We start from the raw sequence: 13688 nt of genomic DNA, 5'->3' as shown, positions 1-13688 counted from the left end.
TAGTCTGGACATTTTTTCCCTATAAATAAATACCTGGGCAACTCAGCATTATCAGCTAGTAGGGTAATAAAATTACATCAGTTTCACATTGTATGATTATGTGAAAGGCAATAGTTGCAGAAATTATGCTGCTACAGGAGACGTAATGGTGGTCTTGGAGTAATGGTGGCTGCCACCAGGTGTGGTCAGTAATGCAGGGATTTCAATTGGAAGTTTGTTTCCTAGTTGATAGATAGAGAATAGAAGAATAATGTTCACTGTTGAAATAAAAGATGGGGAGTGGGGCTGGCAACTAACCTGGTAATACCTGAATGAAGGCTCTGTTAAAGCTCAATAAATAGTGTGGAAGAGAAGGTGTGCTCGTTTGTGGTAAGTTGTGTAGGAAGACATGGAACTATAAAGAGTACAGTTACTATGAAACTATTCTTAAGGTTGTATGGTGGAAGATGAGAGCTAAATTGTTACAAGGACATAATAAGGACAGACACTGGAAGTGTGCATCCAATTCTGCTTCCAATTTCCTAATTACAAATCAAGGGCCAGTGACTGAACAAGCTCAAGCTGAATGCCAGATCTATGTGCAACAGATCCTTCTGGCACTGGAAGAAGCAAATTAATGAGACTATTTTCAGACAGAGTGCTTGAGATGGAACCTGAATTCATGGAGCATGACCCTTCTTGTTGTACTTGATCTCTTAATACAGGGGTGTAAAACTCAAGGTGCGCAGGCTGAATCTGGCCCATAATGTGGTCGGATCTGGCCCATGGGGCCGTAATGGAAAATGTATGGGGTCAGCCCACATTACTTCGGCCTGGTCTGTAAAGAGGAAACATCGGATGAGTGTGGCTTCAGCCCAGTTTACCTAGTGCGAAGAGGAAACATGTCAATAGTTTGGGGAGTGGTGTCAAGCTGGCCACGCCCACCAGGTTGACCACACCCACCCAGTCAGCCATGCCTTCCTGGCCCCCCAAAGTCAACCTCAATCCTGCTGTTCCTCAATTAAATTGAGTTTGACACCCCTTGTCTTAGTAGGTTTTGATAATAATTGATCAATCTGAATCACATAGGAGGGTTGAGAATTATTTTATTTATTTATCAAATTTATGTACCACATATCTCATTTAAATAACACTGCTGTAGTATAAAAGCATAAATAAAAACAACTTAAAACAAAGTTAAACATTGAACTTTGTAAAACATTACAGAGGGAGTAACCTCATATCTCTAATCACTAGAGTTAAATATGTTAAAGCCTCATGCCATTTGGAAAAAACAGGTCTTAATGCTCTTTTAGAAAGCCAGAAGAACGGAGGCCATCTTATCTCAGGGGATAAGGTATTCCATGGGGCAGGTACAATGGTAGAGAAGGTTTTCTTCCTGGATACCTCCATTCAAAATTATTTAGCCAATAGGATCTGCAACAAGCCCTCCCTGCTAGACCAGGTGGGATAGGTTGGTGTGATTGGGATAAGAAGGTTTTATCAGTGGCATTAATGCTCACTGGTGCCCTAAACACTGACAAATCTTGGTGCTTCCCTCCTTTGTACATACTGTACAAATGAAGCCAAGTTTCATTGGGGGTTTTTTTCTTTCTCAACTTTGTGGTATCCCCTTTGGGCCTAGTGCCTTAAGTCTGCTTAATAGTTAATACACTACTGGGTTTCATAGATAACCTGTGCCCGTGTCATGAAGGACTTTAAAGGTGATAATCAATACCTTGAACTGGACTTAGAAGCAAAGAGGTATCCAAGGCAGCTCATATAGCAGAGGTGTTACATGTGCAACCCTAGTTGCACCTAGGACTGCTTGCACTACTACATTCTTCACCAATTGTAGTTCCCAGATACTCTTCAGGGGTAATCCCACGTAGATCACATTGCAATAGTCTATACAGGAAATAACCAAGAGTAACTGAGAGATGGTTTACTTGATGTAGGAAAGGAAATAACTGACACACAATGTGAATTTGAGTAAAGACCCTCCTAGCCACAACTGCCATCTGCTCCTGAAGCATGAATTGTAAATCCAGAAAGCCCACCAGATTATACAAGGATTCATCTGGGATAGTCCAACCCTATCTAGGACCAAAGATGGTATGTTGGCTCCATATGATGTTTTGAGTTCTTCCTGAGTGGACAGTTCTAGTTGTGCTTGTGAAAGAGGGGAGCTCAAACCCAACATGAGGTGTTCTTTGTTTAACATCTAAAAGATGTCATTGGGACTGTGATTCAGAATTGATTCAGGACAACGGCAAATTTTCTTCTATATAGGATTCTCTGAAAGAGTTCGATTTTAATATAGGAATATATCCATGCTTCTCCTAGAAGAACAGGCTGATTTTAGCACTTCATTAATATATCAGCATTGAAATATTCATGGCATGAAGAAAATCTGAAGCAGATCATAACTCAATGTCAGATATATCTCTGATAAGCTATTTCACAACTAAAAGTAGGATGTTTATATCCCAATCTTATAGTTCGCATAAAGTTTTATGTTTGTGACCTGATGGCTGTTATCAGCCTTCTGAGAAAAAGTAAAAGCAAATAATTTGCTTCAATTCAAAATGCATCAAATCAGTAGCAATACCTTACTGTGGTGTTCTAGAAGTACGGTACATATTTAACAGCAATGCATATTATCATTATCTTTTAATATCCCCATAGTCAAACAGCAAAAGGAAGTTGCTAAAAGATATCAATTTGTCTCACCTGTTTCACTGCAGTTTTCATAAGGAGCTGGATGCTACTGAAATGCTTTTAAAATGAAGGTTTTAACAAAAGGAGTTAAGAATGATGACGTATACCATATGTGGTATAAAATTTTAAATAGCTTCACCAGAATTCATTCCAGGGGCCTCCCAGTTAGGGTTTAAAACAACAATGAACAACAGCCAGATGAGATGAAACATTTGATAAATGTCTTCTTTGAAGCAAATACCTGAAACTTGATTATAAAAAAATGTTGATTATCCACATTAATTCAGGCAGTCTTTAGTAATATTTATTTTTTAGCACTTTTATCATTCATATGCTGCCAAATTATCCATGTTATCTTAGCTGATAAAAAGTAAAACTTAAAGTAAGCAGAAGTAACCCTATTGACAATAAAACCAGCAACAGAGGAGCACAAAAATACAGTCTTTGGGCAGTCTTCTTTCTTCCTCCGTGAAAGCGTTGTTGTTTTTTTTAACCTCCTTCTCTCTTTTTTTTTTAACTTTTTTGAACTAGTTTTATTACAGAAAAAGCACCCCCCCCAAAAAAAGAATCATCTTTCATTGCATCTTGTAGAAAGCGTATCCATTGGTCACAAGTACATTTCGTGTGTTCCTTCCACAATCACATATATTCCATTCAGTTTGAATTGTATATGTTAAAAATTTATATATTTTACTATCACCATATCACCATTTTCATTTAATTAAGATTTCAAGAACATAGCCACCTGCTGGCATTTTTTTCTTCCCCCAGTCTCAATCAATCTGCCATATCTTTATATCTTTATAACATATTCTAAAAAAAGTCAATTAATAGGACATCTAACATTTCCTCTCCCTAACATATCTTTATTATTATTATTATAGTTAACTAGAGGTTATTTACTATTTTTCTCACCTCCCCTCTCCACAGGCGCAGATTTTTACCTCCTTCTCAGAGTTCTCGTGAATTTCTTGTGAATTGATCCTGATCCTTTAAAGTATACTATAGTTAAGCTGCAATTGTACATCTTTATATTCCCCAGCGGTTTTCTCACAGCATATATTCTCAATCCGAAAGAGCCCAAAGAAGGGCTCCTATGTGATCTCTTATTTTGAGGTGTCATTGTTAGAAAGTCTATTATTAATTGCCCAAAGTCATATGACTTGGACAGCTATATAAATTGGAGTAATAAGTAAATGAATAAAAATTATACGCAGAGCATTTTACATATCTTTGACTATTTGTTACTAGATAAAAACAACATCATGATCATGGTTGGCCATGAGAATTTCACTGCAATTCTTTCTCCTTTTGAAAAAGATTCTGAAAGTAAACTCTTTCATCCAACTGAGTGAGAAACTAGAGAAAACACACAGTCAAAATATTCTGCAATATGAAATCACTGAGAATCACAGTCACATCTGTGTTGTAATTTAACAGCTCAATCCTGTAGGGGGAAGAGTGGGATAATGATTGCTAGTGTTGCCTTTGGAACTTAGTTCATACGCAGTAAGTGATAATAAGGTTTGGTTTCTGCTTAAGGTATTGTGTGATACAAACCAATTGTGGTTTACTTAATAAACCATAATTAGCATGATTTGTAAACTGTAGCTGTGATTTCATGATTAAATAGTTTGTAATGTGTTTCACTTTCATCTACTGAGAACTTCCACTATTACCTTCCAGCTAAGACATGCCTTAATAAGAATGTCTGAGAAGCTACGGATCAATAGACTTTTCCCAATTACAATATGATTTGGTGTATTGCATGAAAGACCAGAGGAACAAGTTTTACACTTGATAAACATGTCTAGAAAACTTTAAATTTGATATTAGATTCATATGGATTAAATTTTTTAAAAAATGGTACTGAAATAAGAGTCTTCTAAAGATTGGTTTCTGTTTCTCAGAACAGCCTTCCTTAATATAGTGCCCTTCATACATGTTTTACTAGCTGGATACCCGTGCTTCACAACGAAACTATAATCAGGCAATGCAGAAGAAATCCGGTTCACTCCGGTTCAATCTGTTGGCTCAGTGGTGGTTGGTGATTGAAGCACACAAGGGAGTATCGCTCCCAAGACCTTGAGTCTAGAAGCAGTTTCATAGGTGGAAGGCATAGACATTTTGGTGAGGTACCGACATTTAGAACTGTAAGAAGCTTCAAACCACTCCTGAGGGTAAGAGTGGAACGTCTGCCAGCTTGAACTGAGGTAACGGAATGTGAGGCAACTGGCAGTTGGAACAGAGTTCTTTTAAGGTGTGGAGGTGGATTAGAATGTCTAACTCCTTAGCATCACAGTGTATTAATATAAGGCAACTGGCAATTGGAACAAAGTTTTTTTCAGGTGGGGAGGGGGAGTAGAACTCTTTAACATCAGAGTGTGTTAATTATTTTATAAGAAATACTATGGTCATTTTGAAAAATCCTCTCTTAGCATCTAGAAGCCAAGAGGAACATACGTTTCAAATTTCAAGTTTGTAGGCTTTGCAGTTCTGGAGATTTCGTGATGAGTGAGTGGTATTTGGCTTTGATAGATAGATAGATAGATAGATAGATAGATAGATAGATAGATAGATAGATAGATAGATAGATAGATAGATAGATAGATGATAGATGGATGGATGGATGGATGGATGGATGGATGGATGGATGGATGGATGGATGGATGGATGGATGGGCAGGCAGGCAGGCAGGCAGGCAGGCAGGCAGGCAGGCAGGCAAGCAGGCAACAATTACCAGCACTTTGAGCCAATGAGGGTATAAATTCTAGGTACTAAACTATAATCAAGTATAACTTTCTGGCAAAAAGTTGGGAAGATTTCCCTGGTACTAATCCTTCCAAAGTACATAAAAGGTCTTTTATATGCTGCTAAATCACAGTTCACAATCACAAACATGTTTGGAGCTTTTCCTCCCAACTTTAAGGAATTGGCTTCTATCCAAATATTTGAGCTAAAACCAACTGAAAGAGTCCAACCTTTCAAATTAACATTTTTTCTCTCCTGTTATTATTCATTTATAAATCCTGTATTATTATCTTCCCAGACTAACAGAATTTATGTCTCAAGAGCCTCTTTCTGGGAACGAAACTATTAAAATAAGCAGTACATAATGAACTTATTGTAATTGGATTATTTTTGCAAGATCCTGTGGGTCTTTTCAATGAATAATATTGTAAGGTGGTAAAGCTGGATTCTTTCCACTATATTAAATTCTAGTGGCTACTTTAAATGATACTGTTAATAGTACAGTTCCTTCTATGAAATTTTATTTTGAAGAAAATCTGGTTTTTATCCGGATCTTGCTTATACCTTTTAATTTTTATAGAGACCATAATTTAAAAAAGTCTGAGCCAGAGAAATATCTGTATTATTATGGGTTTTAGTTTAACTTTGGCTTTGCTGAATGTGTAACTGTGTCATTATAGTTTATAAATCACAGCTTATGCTATTATTACTTCTTAGTGAAAAGAAACCATGGCTTACCATAGTGAATCACAATAGTCAATGAAAGAAAAATCCCATTAAGTTTTTCACAAGACCATACATGAAAAACCTGAAGTAACTGAAACAGATTTTTCTGTGACAACTAAATCCCCAATTTATAAAAGCAATGTATAAAATATTCTGGATCTTTGCCAGTGTATTGACTGTTTTGCACATATTACATAAATGGAGGGTTTGTTTGAAAGTCCCAAGTGAATCTTTCCTTCATCTGTTTTCTCCTGCTGAAAAATCTACGTTGTGTTAGTAAAGGAGCTTATAAGACTATATTTGAAGTAATGAGTAAGCCTGATTGATTTGTATTGCAGATGCCTTATGATTCCATTTATCAACATAAAAATGGGAGAAACTAGTGAACAACATCTCTTCCTGCTTTGATCAGTTAAATTTAGTCCATATCAGCATGTAAACTTAGTTTTTATCTATACAGGTAGTCCTTGATTTATGACTATTTAACAACCTTTCAAAGTTAATAATGTAACTTGCAAGTGGTCTGCGTGGCCACCATTTCAGTGTCCTTATGATCAGGTAAACAAAATGAGGGCACTTGGGAACTGTCATGTATTTACAATGATTGTCATTTGCAATCTTCTCAGGAGGCTTCCAACAAGCAAAGTCAATGGGGGAAGCCAGTTTCACTTAAGAACCATGCCAAAAAAGATTGTAAAATTGGGCACAATTCACTAAATGACTACACTGCTTAGCAATGGAAATTCTGGTTCCAATTGTGGTTGTAAATAGAGGGCTACCTGCATCTATAGAAACTATACTAGGTGAACTTAGTGTGGAGTTGAGGTAAGATTGGCAAGACCCTGGTACAGTTCCACTATTAACCATGGAAACTAACTGGGTGATTTGTGGTGACAACTTCCAACCCACCTCACAGAGTTCTTCTAGGAGGATAAAATAAAAGAATATGCTAATGAAATTAGTTTGAGTTCTAAAGAAAAGGTAGGATAGAATTCTAACAAATACATTAGCTCCCTGAATTTTCTTCTGTCCTACTTTTTTGTTTTACTTTTTCCTCACATTTGAGCCAAGTATTGCCTCTTCTTTTGACCTAGCATTAAAGGCATTATAACATTAAAACTTTTTATTTCTGATAAAGCCTTGTTCTTTCTCAACTATCCTTTGTTCCTATCATTTTCCTTAACTTTAGTCACTTTAGCAGGTTCTGCTTAAATGTTTTTCATCTCCTGTTGCTATAGTTATGCCACATCTCTCCTACCCTTTGTGCATTTCTAAGCTTTCAACCTGAATCTTTTGCAACTTGTTATGTGCCTGTGGGGAAAACCCTATATATATTTTTTCTACTCTTACCAAGCGTCCCCTTTATTTCACTGCCCATCATTTGGAAACTGTTTGAAACTGGTCACATGCAGAAAATTTTCTCTTGCAATTTTCGTTCTCATTTAAGTTTATGAAAGAGGACATCTGTTGTCATTTGCTTCACCCTTCATCCCATTCAATAGCAAAGTAAACATCCAAAAGAAAAGTCTCATGTATCCTGAAACTGAAGTAGAAATGCAAAATCTTCATTGAGAAGGAAGAAAATGTTGAGAAATTGCAATGAAGATTTTGGCATAACATTAGATGAAACCATAGCAAAATGGTTACCAAAATTCTTCTCTGTATAATATATGTGTCAAAATCATAAATGCAATCACAGTCCAAATTGATGACTAGACCCACGCAGTTTTCTTAGTGGTATTATAGTTTTATATTGCCTTTGTAAGAGCCCACTTATACATTTATTATCCATTCATAATCTCTGGAATCTAAGACTGAAAATACTGTAAAGTAAGCAGGATACATAGGGATCAAACAAGGACTATCTAGCACATCTTTTTTAAAAAAGACTGAAAAAATACATGTTCAGCTGAGATTAATATTGTACACAGTGTGTCATTTAATTAACCTAAGAAATTCATCTGTAAATGTCACCATTATAAATGTATATTTGAAGGTCACAGATTCTAACCCTCTAGCTTGATATTTGGTTGTTTTTTATGCAGATGCTCAATTCTAAAATGAAAGATTTTAGAATTGAGCAGATTTAAATTTGATTTAAATAGCCATCATATATTTGGATAACTAACCGCAATAAAATTGTGGGGTTTTTTTCCCATAGAAGTTATCAACGTTCTTCTAACATATCTTTTTTTTTTTTAAAAAAACCAAACTTTTATTATTTTCTTACACAAAATGCAACTTGCTAAAGTCTAGCTCAAATATCTTTCTTCACGCAGGTGAAATCAGTGGCAGAAAATTTTGGTTCTGTTTATAAGTTTCGAATTAATCTTACAGATTAAAAAACAATATAGAAAATGTGATATTTTTATATACAGTCTGACAAACAAATGAAAATATAAATTTACATATTCAGTCATATAATTTGTATTAAAAAAAATAACTTAACACAAATTCCCAGCAAGAGTTTTGCCTATACTACTGGAATAGCAGTATCTGAAGGATCTATTTCTCTGCTTTAATTTTCCTGGACTCCCTATATCTTGGAAGCTCTAACTAGGGTTTACAGAGAGATTGTGGAGACATTATAAATTCCTTTATATTCCAGCTTTGGTCCAAGGTTGTTTCCAGAATTGTTTCAAGTTCTATCCCTGGTTTCATTAGGACCACTTGTTTCTTTTTCTTTTAACTGTTCTCAAGGTTGTGACCATCATATGACTTCTGCAATCCAGTGATCACAATCTGCAACTTTCCCAGCCAGCCGGGATGTGTTCTGGATTCTTTTAGTGCCGGTTTGCTCAGGGATGTGCTTCGTGCATGCGCTTGATGCGCACTATGCACACATGTGCAGTAGTGAAAAAATTGCTACTGCGCACATGAAGAAGCAAAAAACAAGATGGTTCGGGGGCGTGGGTGGCCAAGTTACTGCCTACTCAGCTAAACCGGTCCAAACCAGTAGGAACCCACCTCTGCCAGCCAGCTTCTGACAAGCAAAGTCAATGGGGAAAACCAGATTCACTTAACAATCACATGATTCATTTAATGACCATGGTAAAAATAGTTGTAAAATCAAGTCTGGTCATGTGGTGACTCGCTTCATGACCGCATCACTTAGTGCCTGAAATTCCAGTCTAATAAGTCAAGAATTACCAGTGGTACTCAGAATAAAATCAGTCATTTGTTTAGCAAGTGGCTATGTGTTTGATCCATTTTCCAAGATATGATGGTGGTGATAGGATAGGAATAAGATTCAGAGGGATTTCATTTTGAAGGAAAAGGAAAAGTTGAAGGAAAAATTACTACTCATTAAGTTAAATGTACCTTATTTTTCAACATGTGAAAACAGAATTGCAAATTTTACCTCTTAATTCATTAGATGGACTTCAAAAAGCCACCATTTGAATTCTTTATGCTGAATCGTTGTGTGTTTAAGCATAACTTATTTAATAAATCTAACAGGTTACATAAGTAAGACAAACCATGGCTAACACATTAAACTTCACTAATCTATACAGACTCAACCATTGTGTTTCAGCCTCAGCCCATGTCGAGTCTGGTGATGTTAGTGATAATGGCGTATCCTGTAAGATTGTACTGACAATGATTGAAATGATTTGAGAAAGCTTTGTGATACTCAAGAATGCTATGTACATACTGCCTACAGACTGATAAACACAGCTGTCATCAGCATTGTCAATGAGAAGCAAAGAAAAGAAACATATTTGCTTTTTTCTCTCCCTTCCATCTGTTGCTAACATACAGGGAGGAAGAAAATCCAGTAGTATTCAATATACTCCACATCAATCTAGCTAGTCGTCATTGTCTTTTTATCTGGTGGCTCTTCATTGGAATGGCATTTACTGCCATTGCAGTTGGACCAAAGGTTAACATGTGCTGGGTTTCACAGTAGTTTTTCTTTTTCCTGATGGAGAATGGTTGGGAAGCAAATAGACAGTGATATCATGCTGCCTATTTGACAGGGAATCTTATTAAAGGGAGAAGTCCTTCTAATAAACATATTACTGTATTTAAATTATAGTGAACAGAGGATGAACACCAACATTTCTGAGAATCAAAGAAGTGCTGAAACCAGTGAAAAAGACATTGGCTATAATTTACATCCTCTTTATTTCAATGTATATTACAGTTGATGTATTTGCTTCAGACAGTTATTTTTTAGTATTTAGTATTTTTAGCATTCAAATACTTTGGCCACCTAATGAGAAGGAAGGACTCACTGGAAAAAAGCCTAATGCTGAGAAAGACTGAGGGCAAAAGAAGAAGGGGATGACAGAGAATGAGGTGGCTGGATGGAGTCAGGTGTGAGCTTAAATGGACTCCAGAGGATGGTAGACGACAGGAAGGCCTTGAGGAATGTTGTTCATGGGATCATGATGGATCAGACATGACTTTGCAACTAACAACAACTACAATTTTTAGCATTTTTGCTGAAAAGTTCGATTCTATCTTTTTCTCTTAAACAGTTCCTCCACCATCAGCAGCCCCTTAAGTTCAGTAGTGAAAGAAGTAGTGGGAAAACTTCAGATTTACAAACAGGATTTGTTATTGGGCTTTCTTTCTGTAAAATGCAAATGCCTTTGTTATTACTAAATGTACTTTCTTCTGAAATAAGTGAGATCCATTTCGTGTAGTCTTTATGTAGCCTTGGGTTATGCTTATGACAATTAGGCTGCCATGAATGGATTTCAAAGTGATCTGGCTTTGAAAATACATACATACATACATACATACATACATACATACATACATACATACACACATATATATATATATATATATATATATATATATATATATATATATATATATATATATATATATATTTCAGATTGTCGTGGTTGTATGAAACTCTCATGATGATTCTTTTTTTATTCTTCAAGTTTTGTGGTAAGAAAGTAAGCATATTTTCCTTTTAAAGATACGTTTTGTAGACTTGGCTGTCTTCTCCATTTGGCAGACTGCAGTCACCTTGTGATTAGTCTGAATAGAAGTATTGATTCAAAAAGTTGGCAGATTGAGGTCTGAAAAATAGATTCTCAGCAATCTTTTTTAATTGAATATGCTTAAGTCCACATGCTATCTCTAGTCAGCCAAGTCAATATTGCTACAGTACCAAATTTCTGGACCCTTTCCTTTTATCCTATTGTACTCATGCAAAAAAGATTATACCTTTTTTAAAAAACATTTCACCATCCTTGATCTTGTTTCATATAAAATGAATATGAGGTGCCATTGTTGTTTTTTAGGCTTTAATTCATTTTATGACTTTATAACCTATATTATAATATTACAAAGGTATCAACAAGAGAGGCAAGGTTGCAAATGAGACGTACAGCTAAAATCCTGAAGTTCCACAATCTATAATAGGATTGCGATGACCTAGGGCAGTGGTTCCCAAACTTGGCAACTTTAAGACTTGTGGACTTCAACTCCCAGAATTCTCCAGCCAGCAGAGCTGAGCTGGCTGGAGAATTCTGGGAGTTGAAGTCCACAAGTCTTAAAGTTGCCAAGTTTGGGAACCACTGACCTAGGGTATGGCACAAAGGTAACATAGCCAGAGAACTGGTATGAGTCCCTTTATTAACACCAACTGTGCTCCCAACATCCCTTTCAACTCTCCGGCCTGGAGAAAAACTCATCCACAAACTTATAACAGCCTTTGGCTGAAAATACTCCAATCCAAACATTGTAAGCAGAAAGCTTCCAACTATAAATCCAACAAGGCAAGATAAGGTCATTAATCTGGCAGGGCAAGCAAGATAAGGAGTTTCAGAAGTGAAGTAGCATGGCAGTAAATCAAACCAGTGGGGATGATGCCAGGAACTCAGATAAGCAATTAACACCAGATTAACTCAGTGTTTGTTCCCTACAACTGCCCCTCTCATTTTCCTTGCCTTTAAACTCCATCCCCAGGTGTGCCTTGTGAAGAGAATCAGGGCCCTTTTCTCCCTCGTAAGCCATGCAACCCACACTGCTCTCTTCTCCGTTCTTCCCTGCATGCCCTAGGATGGGGAGGGGGTGGCCCTTGGTCTCCATCTGAATCCCCTCTCCCTTGCTCTACATCTCCCCTGCTCTGCCCAGCCTGACTTTGCCCTTCCCCAGTTTTCTCCACAGCCAACGGAGCCACTCTCCCGCTCTCAATCAGCCGTTCGTGTTCCCCCTCCGATTCAGACTCCAACAGGGGCATGACAAGGACATGATCCATGCTAGGCTCTGTAGCTGCAGACTTGCGGAACCCCATCATTCACCTTGGTCCCCATTTTTTTTTTCAAAAAAACCCACATACTTTTTTCTTTTTCTTAAAGAGCTCCATTTATCCCAAAAGAAAGTTTTATTGATACACACTCATTATTTTTCTATTGCTTACCACTTTATCTGTGTTTAAAATCACTTAATTTTAATGGTTAAAAATTGATAATATCTGATCCAAAAGCTGAGAGCTACATATAAAGTCTTAGGAAAAGACATGCAGCACCTAGTTGGGAACCCATATGGGGCCTCCTTATTATTTTTTATTAAAAGTGCAATGTATATATTCTAAATAAATCAATTTTTTCTCTAGGGTTTGAGATTAGCATATTCATTTTTTAAAAAAGTTTTTTTATTTTAATTGAACAAAAACACAAAAAAAGAATTGTCCTTCATTACATCTTGTAGAAAGCGTGTCAATTGGTTACAGATAACTTTCATGCATTTCTTCCACAGCCATTACTTATAGTACATATTAGATTATACACTTTAAATCAAAAATCTTTGTATATCTTACTATCAATGTACCACAATTCTCATTTGACGACAATTATTTGAACATGCTTTTTTACCTCAAATCATTCATACTTAAAGACAAAACCATGTAATGGCATTCATTAGCTATTTCAAAAAATCCTCCAATAACATTACACCTTTACAGCATATTTTAAGTAAAAGTCAATAAATAAAGTTTCTAAGCCTTTCCCTTCCCTTTTCCCCCCAACTCACTGTTTAAAATTTATATACAAGTTACTTTTGCCAATACCATAGCATGTATATATTATTAAACAATGTCCATTGACATTTCCTTGTTGTTATTATAATTGGCTAAAAATCATTTACTATTTATGTCCCATCTCCTTTCATCAGACACCCCCCCCTCCAAAAAAAACCTTACACCTTTATGACAAGATCTAAATAAAAAATTGTTAATAAAATTTATAGGTCTGTTTCCCAAGTCACAATTTGCAATTTATATCCAAATTGCTTTTACTAGTTTGCCAGTACATGTATATATCACTAAGCTGTATCCATTATAATTTCATTATTGTTATTATAGTTAATTATTTGTTAATGAATAAACATTTAATAACAATCTAAAACAATCTAAGAGTTACTAAATTCCTACTTATTGATCACCAAAATCAACTAATTTTTTATTATCAACTTTCATTGTCAACCTGTATCTTTCCAGTAACAAAACAGTCTTATCTCTCTTGCCAATTGTGGTGTCAGTCTTC

The sequence above is a fragment of the Thamnophis elegans genome, chromosome 6, assembly GCF_009769535.1.
Source record: "Thamnophis elegans isolate rThaEle1 chromosome 6, rThaEle1.pri, whole genome shotgun sequence".
NCBI classification, from domain to species: Eukaryota; Metazoa; Chordata; class Lepidosauria; order Squamata; family Colubridae; genus Thamnophis; species Thamnophis elegans.
The sequence above is the reverse complement of the archived record's forward strand: the minus strand, read 5'-3'. Positions refer to the sequence as shown.